The 12,986-nt window shown below is 39.0% G+C and overlaps 1 long non-coding RNA gene across 4 annotated transcripts in view; it reads left to right on the forward strand.

Annotated features, from left to right (window-relative positions):
- LOC309845206 overlaps positions 1 to 12,986 on the forward strand; it is a 95,446-nt gene that overhangs the window by 73,477 nt on the left and 8,983 nt on the right. The window contains exon 3 of one of the 4 annotated variants that reach the window (XR_014301099.1): positions 912 to 1,016. The exons of the other annotated variants lie outside the window; for them this stretch is intronic. This is a non-coding gene — a long non-coding RNA (uncharacterized lncRNA). The remainder of the gene's footprint in view (positions 1 to 911; positions 1,017 to 12,986) is intronic. 4 annotated transcript variants of the gene reach the window in all.

Here is a 12,986-nt window from a genome sequence, read left to right on the forward strand (position 1 = left end):
TTGTTGGGCGTCTGCCTTCGACTCAGGTCATAATCCCAGGGGCCTGGGATCCAGCCCCATATTGGGCTCCCTGCTTGGCAGGAAGCCTGCTTCTTCCTCTTCCACTCCCTCTGCTTGTGTTCTCTCTCTTGCTGTTTCTCTGTCAAATAAATAAATAAAATCTTTTTAAAAAATTGGACAAACTCTAGATTTACACAACCATTTTGATAAATCTCCAGAAAATGATGCAGAGTGAAGAGAGCCAATGCCAAAATGTTACATACTGTTTGATTTCCTTTATATAACGTTCTCAGAATGACAACATTATGAATCTGGAGAACAGTTATTTGTAGGGGACAGGGATGGGGAATGGGCTGTGGTGGGCATGGGTACCAAGAGACAGCAGGAAGAAGTTAGATTGTGTCTTGATTTTGGGTGGTTGTTACCCAAATCTTTATACACATGGGATAAAACAGCATCCAGCTATACTCACACACATAGATATGTGAATGTGGACTTAGACACCTGTGGGAACCGAGTAGGGTCTGTAGTCTTGTCAACTGGTCATTTTCCTGGTTTGGTGATGTACTACGGTTATATAAGATGTCACCACTGGGGAAGCAGAATGAATGGTACTTCTGACTCTTTACTTGCTTCTTAACTTTTACTTATTTCAAAATAAAGAGTTTAAAAAACTCAGCATCTAGTGAGGTAAAAAGCAGCACTGTCTGGTTATGCCCCAGGGCTCCTTCTCTCTCGAATCCTGTGCCAGGACTCAACTTCTCATGGGACCAGGATCCTCCAGGAGGTCCAAGTGCTGGGAAAGCTAGAACCTGAATCTAATATTTTCATTTCTCTCATGCAAGGCTATTCTCACCTTTTCCCTATAAAAATGTGCCCAGTAGCCCAATTCCAGTGGTGTGTTCTTCTAGGCCTCTACTCAAGATGCCTCTTGACTGGGTACTCGGAGAAGGGGACTCTGTTCCTGCTGATCCTTCACAGCCCGACTTCCAGCCTAGTCCAGGGGATTCATGTTGGTATGTGCCCTTGCCCTTTGATCTACAGACCTGAAGGTGGAAAGGGAGGGAGCCAGGTGGATGAATAGAGTAGAAGGAAGAGCCACTGCCAAGACTCTCCAAGGCAGGAGTGTGCCTAGCATGTCTGAGTCTGAAATTCAGTGAATATAGGCATTAATAGCAGGAGAGGTGATCGGAGCCTTGAGAGGAAGCCAGAAAAGTCATGTCTATAAGCCTCATGTACCACTGTGAATACTGGCTTTTATTATGAATGACGTGGCAAACCATTGGAGAATTCTAGGCAATCTGGGGGCCAGATCTCACTTATATTTTCACAGGATCCCTCTGCTTGCTGTGTTGGGATAGACTCCTGGGAGCTAGGGGTGGCCAAGTATAGAAAAAGCTGAGTTAGGAGGTAGGTATGGACATGTAAAGCCAATAGTCCACCAAATTTCTGTTGGTGGTGGGAAAGAAAAATGGAGTCAAGGTTGACAGTGTCAGCTTACTTCTTCACATTGCATGAGCTAGGAGAGTTTTTAAAAACAATTATGGGGTCATCTTATATATTTTATTTTATTAAAATATAATGTATTATTTGCTTTAGGGTACAGGTCTGTGAATCATCAGTCTTACACAATTCACAGCACTCACCATAGCACATATGCTCCCCAGTGTCCATAACCAGGCCATCCTATCCCTACCCTCAACCCCTGCAGCAAACCTCAGTTTGTTTCCTGAGATTAAGAGTGTCTTATGGTTTGTTTCCCTCCCCAGTCCCATCTTATTTCATTTTTCCCTCCCTCTCCCCCACGACCCCCACCCCCGCCCACCCCCGCCCTGCCTCTCAAATTCCTCATATCAGTGAGATCATATGATAATTGTCTTTCTCTGATTGACTTGTTTCACTTAGCATAATACCCTCTAGTTCCATCCACGCCATTGCAAATGGCAAGATTTCGGGATTTTTTTTTATGGCTTCATAGTATTCCGTTGTATATGTATATATCACATCTTCTTTATCCATTTATCTGTTGATGGGCATCTAGGTTCTTTCCATAGTTTGGCTATTGTGGACATTGCTGTTATAAACATTTGGGTGCACACACCCCTTCAGATCACTGCAATTGTATCTTTAGGGCAAATACCCAGTAGTGCACTTGCTGGATTGTAAGGTAGCTCTGTTTTCAACTTTTTGAGGAACCTCCATACTGTTTTCCAGAGTGGCTGCACCAGCTTGCATTCCGACCAACAGTGTAGGAAGGTTCCCCTTTCTCTGCAACCTTGCTAACACCTATCATTTTCTGACTAATTTTAGCTATTCTGACTGGTGTGAGGTGGTATCGATTTGTATTTCCCTGATGCCAAGTGATGTTGAACACTTTTTCATGTGTCTGTTGGCCATCTGGATGTCTTCTTTGCAGAAATGTCTGTTCATGTCTTCTGTCCATTTCTTGATTGGATTATTTGTTCTTAGGGTGTTGAGTTTGATAAGTTCTTTATAGATTTTTGATACTAGCCATTTATCTGATATGTCATTTGCAAATATCTCCTCCCATTCAGTTGGTTGTCTTTTGGTTTTGTTCAGTGTTTCCTTTGCTGTACAAAAGCTTTTGATCTTGATGAAGTACCAATAGTTCATTTTTGCCCCTGCTTCCCTTGCCTTTGGCGATGTTTCTAGGAAGAAGTTGCTGTAGCTGAGGTCAAAAAGGTTGCTGCCTGTGTTCTCCTCCAAGATTTTAATGGATTCCTGTCTCACACTGAGGTCTTTCATCCATGTAGAGTCTATTTTTGTGTGTGGTGTAAGGAAATGGTCCCATTTCATTCTTCTGCATGTGACTGTCCAATTTTCCCAACACCATTTGTTGAATAGACTGTCTTTTTTCCTTTGAGTATTCTTTCCTGCTTTGTTGAAGATTAGTTGATCATAGAGTTGAGCGTCCATTTCTGGGTTCTCTATTGTGTTCCATTGATCTCTGTGCCTGTTTTTGTGCCAGTACCATACTGTCTTGATGATTATAGCTTTGTAGTAGAGCTTGAAGTCTGGAATTATCATGTCACCAGCTTTGGTTTTCTTTTTCAACATTCTTCTGGCTATTCGGGGTCTTTTCTGATTCCATGTAAATTTTAGGATTATTTCTTCCATTTCTTTGAAAAAAGTTGATGGTATTTTGATAGGGATTGCATTAAATATCTAGGTTTCTCAAGGTAGCATAGACATTTTCAAAATATTTGTTTTTCCAATTCATGAGCACGGAACATTTTTCCATTTCTTTGTGTCTTCCTCAATTTCTTTCATGAATACTCTGTAGTTTTCTGAGTACAGATTCTTTGCCTCTTTGGTTAGATTTATTCTTAGGTATCTTATGGTTTTGGATGCAATTGTAAATGGGATTGACTCCTTCATTTCTCTTTCTTCTGCTTTGTAGTTGGTATATAGACTTGCAACTGATTTCTGTCCATTGATTTTCTATCCTGATATTTTACTGAATTCCTGTATGAGTTCTAGCAGTTTTGGAGTGGAGTCTTTTAGGTTTTCCACATAAGGGATCATATCATCTTCAGAGTGAGAGTTTGACTTCTTCTTTGCCAGTTCATATGCCTTTTATTTCTTTTTGTTGTCTGATTGCTGAGGCTAGGACTTCTAGTACTATGTTGAATAGCAGTGGTGATAGTTGACAGCCCTGCCATGTTCCTGACCCTAGGGGAAAAGCTCTCAGTTTTTCCCCATTGAGAATGATATTCACTATGGGTTTTCATAGATGACTTTCATGACATGTACCCTCTATGCATACACTGTGAAGAGTTTTGATCAAGAAAGGATGTTGTACTTTGTCAAATGCTTTTTCACCAACTATTGAGAGTATCATATGGTTGTTGTTCTGTCTTTTATTAATGTATTGTGTCCCATTGATTGATTTGCAGATCCAGCCGTGCAGCCCAGGAATAAATCCCACTTGGTCAGAGTGAATAATTCTTTTAATGTACTGTTGGATCCTCTTAGCTTGTATTTTGGTGAGAATTTTTGCACCCATGTCCGTCAAAGATATTGGTCTACAGACCAGTATGTCTGGTTTTGGGATCAAGGTAATGCTGGCCTCATAAAATAAGTTTGGAAGTTTTCCTTCCATTTCTCTTTTTTGGAACAGGTTCTAGAGAATAGGTGTTAATTCTTCTTTAAATGTTTGATAGAACTTGCCTGGGAAGCTAGCTGTGTGGTCCTGGACTGTTGTTTGTTGGGAGGTTTTTTGAAGACTGCTTCAATCTCCTTACTGGTTATGCATCTGTTCAGGTTTTCTATTTATTCCTGTTTCAGTTTTGGTAGTTTATATGTCTTTAGGAATGCATCCATTTCTGCCAGATTCTCAAATCGGTTGGTGTATAGTTGCTCATAATATGTTCTTATAATTGTTTGTATTTCTTTGGTGTTGGTTGTGATCTCTCCTTTTTCATTCATGATTTTATTAATTTGGGTCATTTCTTTTTTCTTTTTGATAAGTCTGGCCAGGGGTTTATCAGTCTTATTAATTTCAAAGAACCAGCTCCAAGTTTTTTTTATTTGTTCTACTGTTCTTTTGGTTTTTATTTCACTGATTTCTGCTCTGATCTTTATGGTTTCTCCTGCTGGGTTTAGGCTTTCTTTGCTGTTCTTTCTCTAACTCCTTTAGGTGTAGGGTTAGATTGTATACTTGAGTCCTTTCTTGTTTCTTGAGAAAGGCTTGTATTGCTATATACTTTCCTCTCAGGACTGCCTTTGCTGTGTCCCAAAGATTTTCAACAGTTGTGTTTTCATTTTTGTTCCATGAATTTTTTTTTTAAATTCTTCTTTAATTTCCTGGTTGACCCATTCATTCTTTAGTAAGATGCTCTTTAGCTTCCATGTATCTGAGTCCTTTCCAATGTTTTCAAATGCTTTCAAAGCATTGTGGTCTAAAATTATGTGGGGAATGATCCCATTCTTTTGGTACCAGCTGAGACCTGATTTGTGACCCAGGATGTGATCTATTCTGGATAATGTTCTTTGTGTAGTAGGGAAGAATGTGTATTCTGTTGCTTTGGGATGGGATATTCAGAATACATCTGTGATGTGCATCTGGTCCAGTGTCATTTGAAGCCTTTATTTCCTTGTTGATCTTTTGCTTAGATGACATGTTAATTTCAGTGAGGGGGCTGTTGAAGTCCCCACTATTATTGTATTATTATCGATGTGTTTCTTTTATTTTGTTATTAATTGGTTTATTTAGTTGTGTGCTCCCATGTTAGGGGCATAGATACTTAAAATCGTTAGATTTTCTTGTTAGACCCTTCAAGTATGATATAGTGTCCTTCCTCATCTGTTATTGTAGTCTTTGGCTTAAAAATCTAATTTATCTGATATAAGGATAGCCACTCCAGCTTTCTTTGGATGTCCATTAGCATGATAAATTGTTTTCCACCCCGCCACTTTAAATCTGGAGGTGTCTTTGGGTCTAAAATGAGTTTCTTGCAGACAACAAGATTTTGTTTGTTTGTTTTGTTTTTTATCCACTCTGATACCCTGTGTCATAAGTGGGGCATTTAGCCCATTTCATTAAGGGTAGTGATTGAAAGATATGAATTTAGTGCCATTGTGTTGCCTGTAACATGACTGTTACTGTATATTGTCTCTTTTCCTTTCCGGTCTGTGTTACTCTTAGTCTTTCTCTTTGCTTAGAGAACCACTTTCAATATTTCTTGTAAGGCTGGTTTGGTGTTTGCAAGTTCTTTTAGTTTTTGTTTGTCCTGGAAGCTTTTTATCTCTTCTTCTATTTTCAATGACAGCCTAGCTGGATATAGTATTCTTGGCTGCATGTTTTTCTCATTTCATGCTCTGAATATATCATCCTAGTCCTTTCTGGCCTTCCAGGTCTCTGTGGATAGGTCTGTTGCCAATCTAATATTTCTACCATTGTAGGTTACAGACCTCTTGTCCTGAGCTGCTTTCAGGATTTTCTCTTTGTCTCTAGACTTGTAAGTTTTACTATTAGATGGCAGGGTATTGACCTATTTTTATTGATTTGGAAGGAGGCTCTCTGTGCCTCTTGGATTTTGATGCTTGTTCCCTTCCCCAAATTAGGGAAATTCTCTGCTATAATTTGTTCCAATATACCTTCTGCCCCCCTTTTTACTTCTCCTAGGATCCCAGTTATTCTATTATTGTTTCATCTTATATCACTTACCCCTTTAATTCTCCCCTCGTGGTCCAGTAGTTGTTTCTCTCTTTTTCTCAACTTCTTTATTCTCCATTATTTGGTCTTCTATATCACTAATTCTGTCTTCTGCCTCTTTTATCCTAGCAGTAAGAACCTCCATTTTTTATTGGACCTCATTAATAGCTTTTTTGATTTCAACTTGGTTACATTTTCATTCCTTTATTTCTCCACAAAGGGATTTTATTTCTCCACAAGGGGATTCTCTAGTATCTTCTATGCTTTTTTCAAGTCCAGCTATCATCTTTATAATTGTCATTCTGAACTCTAGTTCTGACATCTTACTAATGTTTGTAATGATTAGGTCCCCAGCAGTCGCTACTGCCTCTTGTTCTTTTTTTTTTTTTTTTTTTTGAGGTGAGTTTTTCTGCCTTGTCATCTTGTCCAGAGAGAATAGATGAATGAGAGAACAAAATGCTAAAAGGATAACAACAACTCCAGAAAAATATACACTAACCAAATCAGAGGGGAAAAGAAAGGAAAAAAGAAATATGATTAGGCTAGTAAATAGAACAGAGTAATGATTTTGGGTGTATTTTGGGTGTATTTTGGTCTGTTAGAAGAAACTGCATCCCAAAATTAAAAAAGAAATCTATCCATCTATTGATGGGTAAACACAATAAAGGGATCGAATATAACTATAAAGATGAACATTTAAAAAGATTTTTAAAAAGGTATTGACAAGATAAGCAGTTGACTGAAAGAAAAAAATAAAAAGGAGAGAATGTGATCAGGGTAGAGACTAGAAGAAAGCCATATGATAGATTTAGGTTATATTTTGGTCTGTTAGAAGAAACGTATCCCAAAATTTTAAAGAAAGAAAAATTTATATGTATACAAATAATAATGTTAAATAAAATGAAGGGATAGAATAGGACTATAAAAATGAAAACTAAAAAAGATTTTAAAAAAAGTATTGGTAAGATAAAATAGTTAAAATAAGTTAAAATAGGAAAGAGGAAACATACAAAAAATAGGGAAAAATATAAAAACTTTAAAAATTTAAAAATTTAACTTTGAAAGACTAAGGAATCATGGGGAAAAGGCCATGCATTCTGTGTACTGTGTTCCCCTAGCACAGGTGTTTTGCAGTTCTCATTCATTAGTGAACTTGGTCTTGGCTGTATGTTCTTGCTGATCTTCTGGGGGAGGGACCTGTTGCAGTGATTCTCAAGTGTCTTTGTTCAAGGGCAAATGTCTTTGCACCACCCTTATCAGGGGCCAGGCTAAGTAATCTGCTCAGTTCCCTCTCTGGAGCTTTTGTTCCCTGAACGCTTTCCATACAGCTTTGGAGGATGGGAATGAAAATGGTGGGCTCCCAATCTCCAATCCCAGAGGTGCTGAGAGCCCAGGGCCCTACTCTTCAGTGCGCCCTCAGAGAAAAGCAGTCAGTCCTCCTATCTCCCTGGTCTCTGGCCATGCTCCTTGCGGTTGACTGAGCATTTCTGTCTTTGGCATGGGGCCCCATTTGGAGTCTCCAAACCCAGCAGATTCCTGCAGCGCTCTCCCATGCAGCTCCTTCCAAAGGAGGAAGGAGGGGTCTCCTGGGATCTGCTATTTATGGGGTCCTTCCTTGAAGAGCAGTGGCCCGACTGTGCCTCAGATCACAGTTTAATGTAATCTTGAGCTGAGTGCCCCCTCCTTGGCCCCATCTATGCAGCAGCTTACCTGCTGTGATACCTGGGGGCTCTGCCACACTTAGGCACTCCTGGTCTTTTTTGTGACCCCAAGGGACCCGAGACCACACTGTCCCCCTGCCCCACCTCGCTTAGCCTTGGAGTGACATCCCTCATTGGAGCAGACTTCTAAAAGTTCTGATTTTGTTCTCTGCTGCTCTACCGCTTGCTGGCAGCGGGCTCCTTCCCCCCATCTATCTTCTATCTCAGATTCACTTCTCTGCGTGTCCTACCTTCTGGAAAGTGGTCGCTTTTCTGTTCCTAGAATTGATGCTCTGCTTCTGTTTGATCTCCTGTTGAGTTTGTAGGTATTCATAATTTTTTGATAACTATCTGCCTGAACTCTTGGGACCCAATGATCTTTGGGTCTCCTACTCCTCTGTCATATAATACTCTCCTCCTCCCTTGTATTTTCTTTCATTATTCAATATTGAGAACTTTTCCATGTCAGCATACTGGGAGCCATTTCCAAGTTAATAACTTTAGAAACATATTCTTCTTTTTTGTTGTTGTTTTTTTAAAGATTTTATTTATTTGAGAGAGTGAGAGAGAGCATAAGAGGGGAGAAGGTCAGAGGAAGAAGCAGACTCCCCATGGAGCTGGGAGCCTGACACAGGACTCGATCTGGGGACTCTAGGATCATGACCTGAGCTGAAGGCAGTTGCTTAACCAACTGAGCCACCCAGGCACTCAGAAACATATTATTCTTAATTATTGAGCAGTATCCATTAGGTAGCCATCCCATGAGTGACTTAACAAATCCACTATTGATAGGCATTATATTTTTCAGTTTTTTTCTGAAATGGTGAATTCTGGTAAAAATTGACTGATCTGATAACCTTTGGTGGTAGATAATAATCTATCAGGTGAATCTGCACTTCTTTTTTTACAGCTAGGTAGTCTATTTTAAACTGCCTAAATATTTATTTTCAAAACCTACTTTTTCTGATCATCAGAGTAATATGTCTTTATTTAAAAAGATATATGTTACAGGATTTTGAATGAGACTTTTCTTTTTGTTACCAAGTTTCAACCAAGGTTCCTAAGACTGAGAACAATAGATGATAGCCCCAAAGGTTCAGAGAATGCTAAGAGTAAGAAAATTTTTTGTGACCCTTAGTTTAGCACCCACCTTGCAAGGGTGATATTTAAGGGAATATAGTGGAGTGAGCAAGATTTTTAAAGCAAGCAAGGTTTTTAAAATTGAAATTCAATTATTTAACTTATAGTGTATTATAGTGTTTCAGAGGTAGAGGTCAGTGATTCATCAGTCTTGTATAATACCCAGTGTTCATTACATCATGTGCCCTCCTTAATGTCTATCACCAGTTACCCAATCCCCCACCCCTCCACTCCAGCAACTCTCAGTTTGTTTCCTATGATTAAAAGTCCATTGTGGTTTGTCTGCCTCTCTGATTCTGTCTTGTTTTATTTTTCCTTCCCTTCCCCTATGCTCCTCTGTTTCGTTTCTTAAATTCCACATATAAGTAAAATCATATGGTCATTGTCTTTCCCTGATTGACTTATTTCACTTAGCATATAACCCTCTAGTTCCATCCACATCATTGCAAATGGCAAGATTTCTTTTTTTTTTTTGATGGCTGAATAATATTCATATATATATATATATATATATATATAAATATTATATATATATATTACTTTATTCATTTGTTGTTGGACATCTGGGCTCTTTCTATAGTTTGGCTATGGTGGACGTTGCTGCTATAAACATTCTGGTGCACGTGTCCCTTTGGATCACTACATTTGTGTCCTGTAGTGTGATTGCTGGGTCATAGGGTAGCTCTACTTTCCACTTTTTGAGGAACCTCCATACTGTTTTCCAGAGTGGCTACGCCAGCTTGCATTCCCACCTGCAGTGTAAGAGGGTTCCCCTTTCTCCACATCCTCACCAACATTTGTCATTTTCTGACTTCTTAATTTTGCCATTCTGACTGGCGTGCAGTGGTATCTCATTGGGGTTTTGATTTGTATTTCCCCGAGAAGCAAGAAGCTTAATAAGATTTCTTTTTAGAAGAGAATTTTTGAGTACTATGGGACTATTCTTTGATGAAGGAAAGCCTAAGCCTGGGGGAATCCCAGAATCCCTCTGACAGCTTAGTGTATGTCTCCTAGAGTTTGGGGACTTCAAATGACCTGATTGATGCTATAGGTAAAAAAGAGTACTATGGTGAGGGGAATGATCTGCTCTCTACCAAATGATGTGGAAGAGGTACATTCATTACTATGGGCCAAGTGGGATCCCAGGTAGGCTTAGACATACAAGGGATCTGACCCAGGCTCAGTGAGCCAAGCAGAGACAGATGTTGGGAGGTCAAGAGGTCCTTTGGAAGCCAGTGCTGTGCAGAGAGTTCAATGAATCCTGTAGGAGGAAGCAGTACTGTGTGAGGGAACCACTAGGAGATTTCCACCAGAACAATCAGATAGGAGGAACTTGGGACCCCAGTGAGTATGGAGCTACCTTACTAGCCCTATAGCTTCCACCTGGAATTTTAAATGGCAGAGAAATAAACTTCTGTCTTGTTTAATCCATTGTAATTTGGGTTCTCTGCTACTTGTAGCTGAAACTAAAACTACTTACCTTACCAATCCTATTCAAATACGTTCAGAGAAAAAGAGAAGAATGAAGAATGCTATGTCACTTTCCTTATGAGACAAAGAGTTGAATAAAGACTGTTCAAGCAAAGACAATTATAGACTAATTTCAATTTTACATGTAAACTTGATGTAAACTTCTGAAAGAAAAGTGAGCTAATGCATAGTTCTTTAAAGCACCATATTAAATGTATATGATTATATAAAATTTTCCTACAATTATATAGGTAACTTCTATGCAAGACTATATGGAGGACCCTCGATAAGTTAAAAATATAAAGTATCTTGTCATCTGCGAAGAGAGAGTTTGGCTTCTTCATTGCCAATTTGAATACCTTTTGTTTCTCTTTTTTGTCTGATTGCTGTTGCTAGGACTTCTAATACTGTGTTGAATAAGAGTGCTGAGAGTGGGCATCCTTGTGTTCCTGATCCCAAAGGGAAGGCTGTCAGCTTTTTCCCATTGAGGATGATATTTGCTGTGGGTTTTTCATAGATAGATTTTATTAAGTTTAGGAATGTTCCCTTTATCCCTATACTTTGAAGCATTTTAATCAGGAACAATTGCTGTATCTTGTCAAATGCTTTTTCTGCATCAGTTGAGAGGACCATGTGGTTCTACTCTCTTCTCTTAATGATTTGTTCTATCACATTGACTGATTTGCAAATGTTGAACCACCCTTGCATCCAGGAGATAAATCCCTCCTGGTCATGGTGGATAATCTTTTTTTTTCTTTTTTTTAAGATTTTATTTATTTATTTGACAGAGAGAGATCACAAGTAGGCAGAGAGGCAGGCAGAGAGAAAGGTTCCCTGAGGAGCAGAGAGCCCGATGCGGGGCTCGATCCCAGGACTCTGGGATCATGACCTGAGCCGAAGGCAGAGGCTTTAACCCACTGAGCCTACCCAGGTACCCCAGTGGATAATCTTTTTAATGTACTTTTGGATCCTATTAGCTAGGATCTTGTTGAGAATCTTGGCATCCATCTTTATCAGAGATATTGGTCTGAAATTCTCCTTTTTGGTGGGGTCTTTGCTTGGTTTGGGGATCAAGGTAATGCTGGCTTTATAAAAAGAGTCTGGAAGTTTTCCTTCTGCTTCAGTTTTTGGAAACAGCTTCAGGAGAATAGGTGTTATTTCTTCTTTGAAAGTTTTGGTAGAATTCCCCAGGGAATCCGTCAGATCGTGGGCTCTTGTTTTTTGGGAGGTTTTCAAAACCTCTTGTTTTTTTGGGAGTGGTGCTTTTATATGATATATATAAATCATATGTATATGATTTATATAATCATATATATAATCACTGCTTCAATATCTTTACTACATATTGGTCTATTCAGGTTGTCAGTTTCTTCCTGGTTCAGTTTTGGAAGTTTATAGTTTTCTAGGAATGCATCCATTTCATCTAGGTTGCTTAACTTATTGGCATATAACTGTTGATAATAATTTCTGATGATTGTTTCTATTTCCTTGGTGTTAGTTGTGATCTCTCCCTTTTCATTCATAATTTTAATAATTTGGGTCTTCTCTTTATTCTTTTGGATTAGTTTGGCCAGTGGTTTATGGATTGTATTGATTCTTTCAAAAAGCCAGCTTCTAATTTCATTGATGTGTTCTACTGTATCTCTAATTTCTATCTCATTGATCTCTGCTCTAATCCTGATTATTTACTTTCTTGTGTGTGGAGTTGGCTTAATTTGTTGTTGATTCTCCAGTTCTTTAAGGTGTAAAGACAGCTGGTGTATTCTGGATTTTTCAGTTTTTTTTGAGGGAGGCTTGGATGGCTATGTATTTCCCCTTTAGGGCCACCTTTGCTGTAGCCCATAGGTTTTGGAGCAAAGTATCTTCATTCTCATTGGTTTCCATGAATTGTTTAAGTTCTTTTTTGATTTCCTGGTTGATCCAAGCATTCTTTTTTTTTTTTTTTTGAAGATTTTATTTATTTATTTGTCAGAGAGAGAGAGAGAACACAAGCAGGCTGAGTAGCAGGCAGAGGCAGAGAGAGAAGCAGGCTCCTAACTGAGTAAGGAGCCCGATGTGGGACTTGATCCCAGGACCCTGGGATTACGACCTGAGTCGAAGGCAGTGGCTTAACCAACTGAGCCACCCAGGCGTCCCTGATCCAAGCATTCTTAAGCAGGGTGGTCTTTAGCTTCCAGGTGTTTGAATTCCTTCCAAACTTTTTCTTGTGGTTGAGTTCCAGTTTAGAATTACCATATGATCCAGTGATTCCATTACTATTTACCTAAAGAATACAAAAACACTAATTCAAAAGGACACATGCACCCCTATGTTTATTGCAGCATTATTTACAATAGCCAAATTATGGAAGCAGCCCATAGTGTCCCTTGATAAATGAATGGATAAAGAAGATGTGAGATATACACACAATGGAATATTACTCAGCCATAAAAAGGAATAAAATCTTGCCATTTGCAACATGGGTGGGCTTGGAGCTTGTAATTTAAGTGAAATAAGTT

This window comes from Mustela nivalis, assembly GCF_964662115.1.
Source record: "Mustela nivalis genome assembly, chromosome: 12".
Classification (NCBI taxonomy): domain Eukaryota; kingdom Metazoa; phylum Chordata; class Mammalia; order Carnivora; family Mustelidae; genus Mustela; species Mustela nivalis.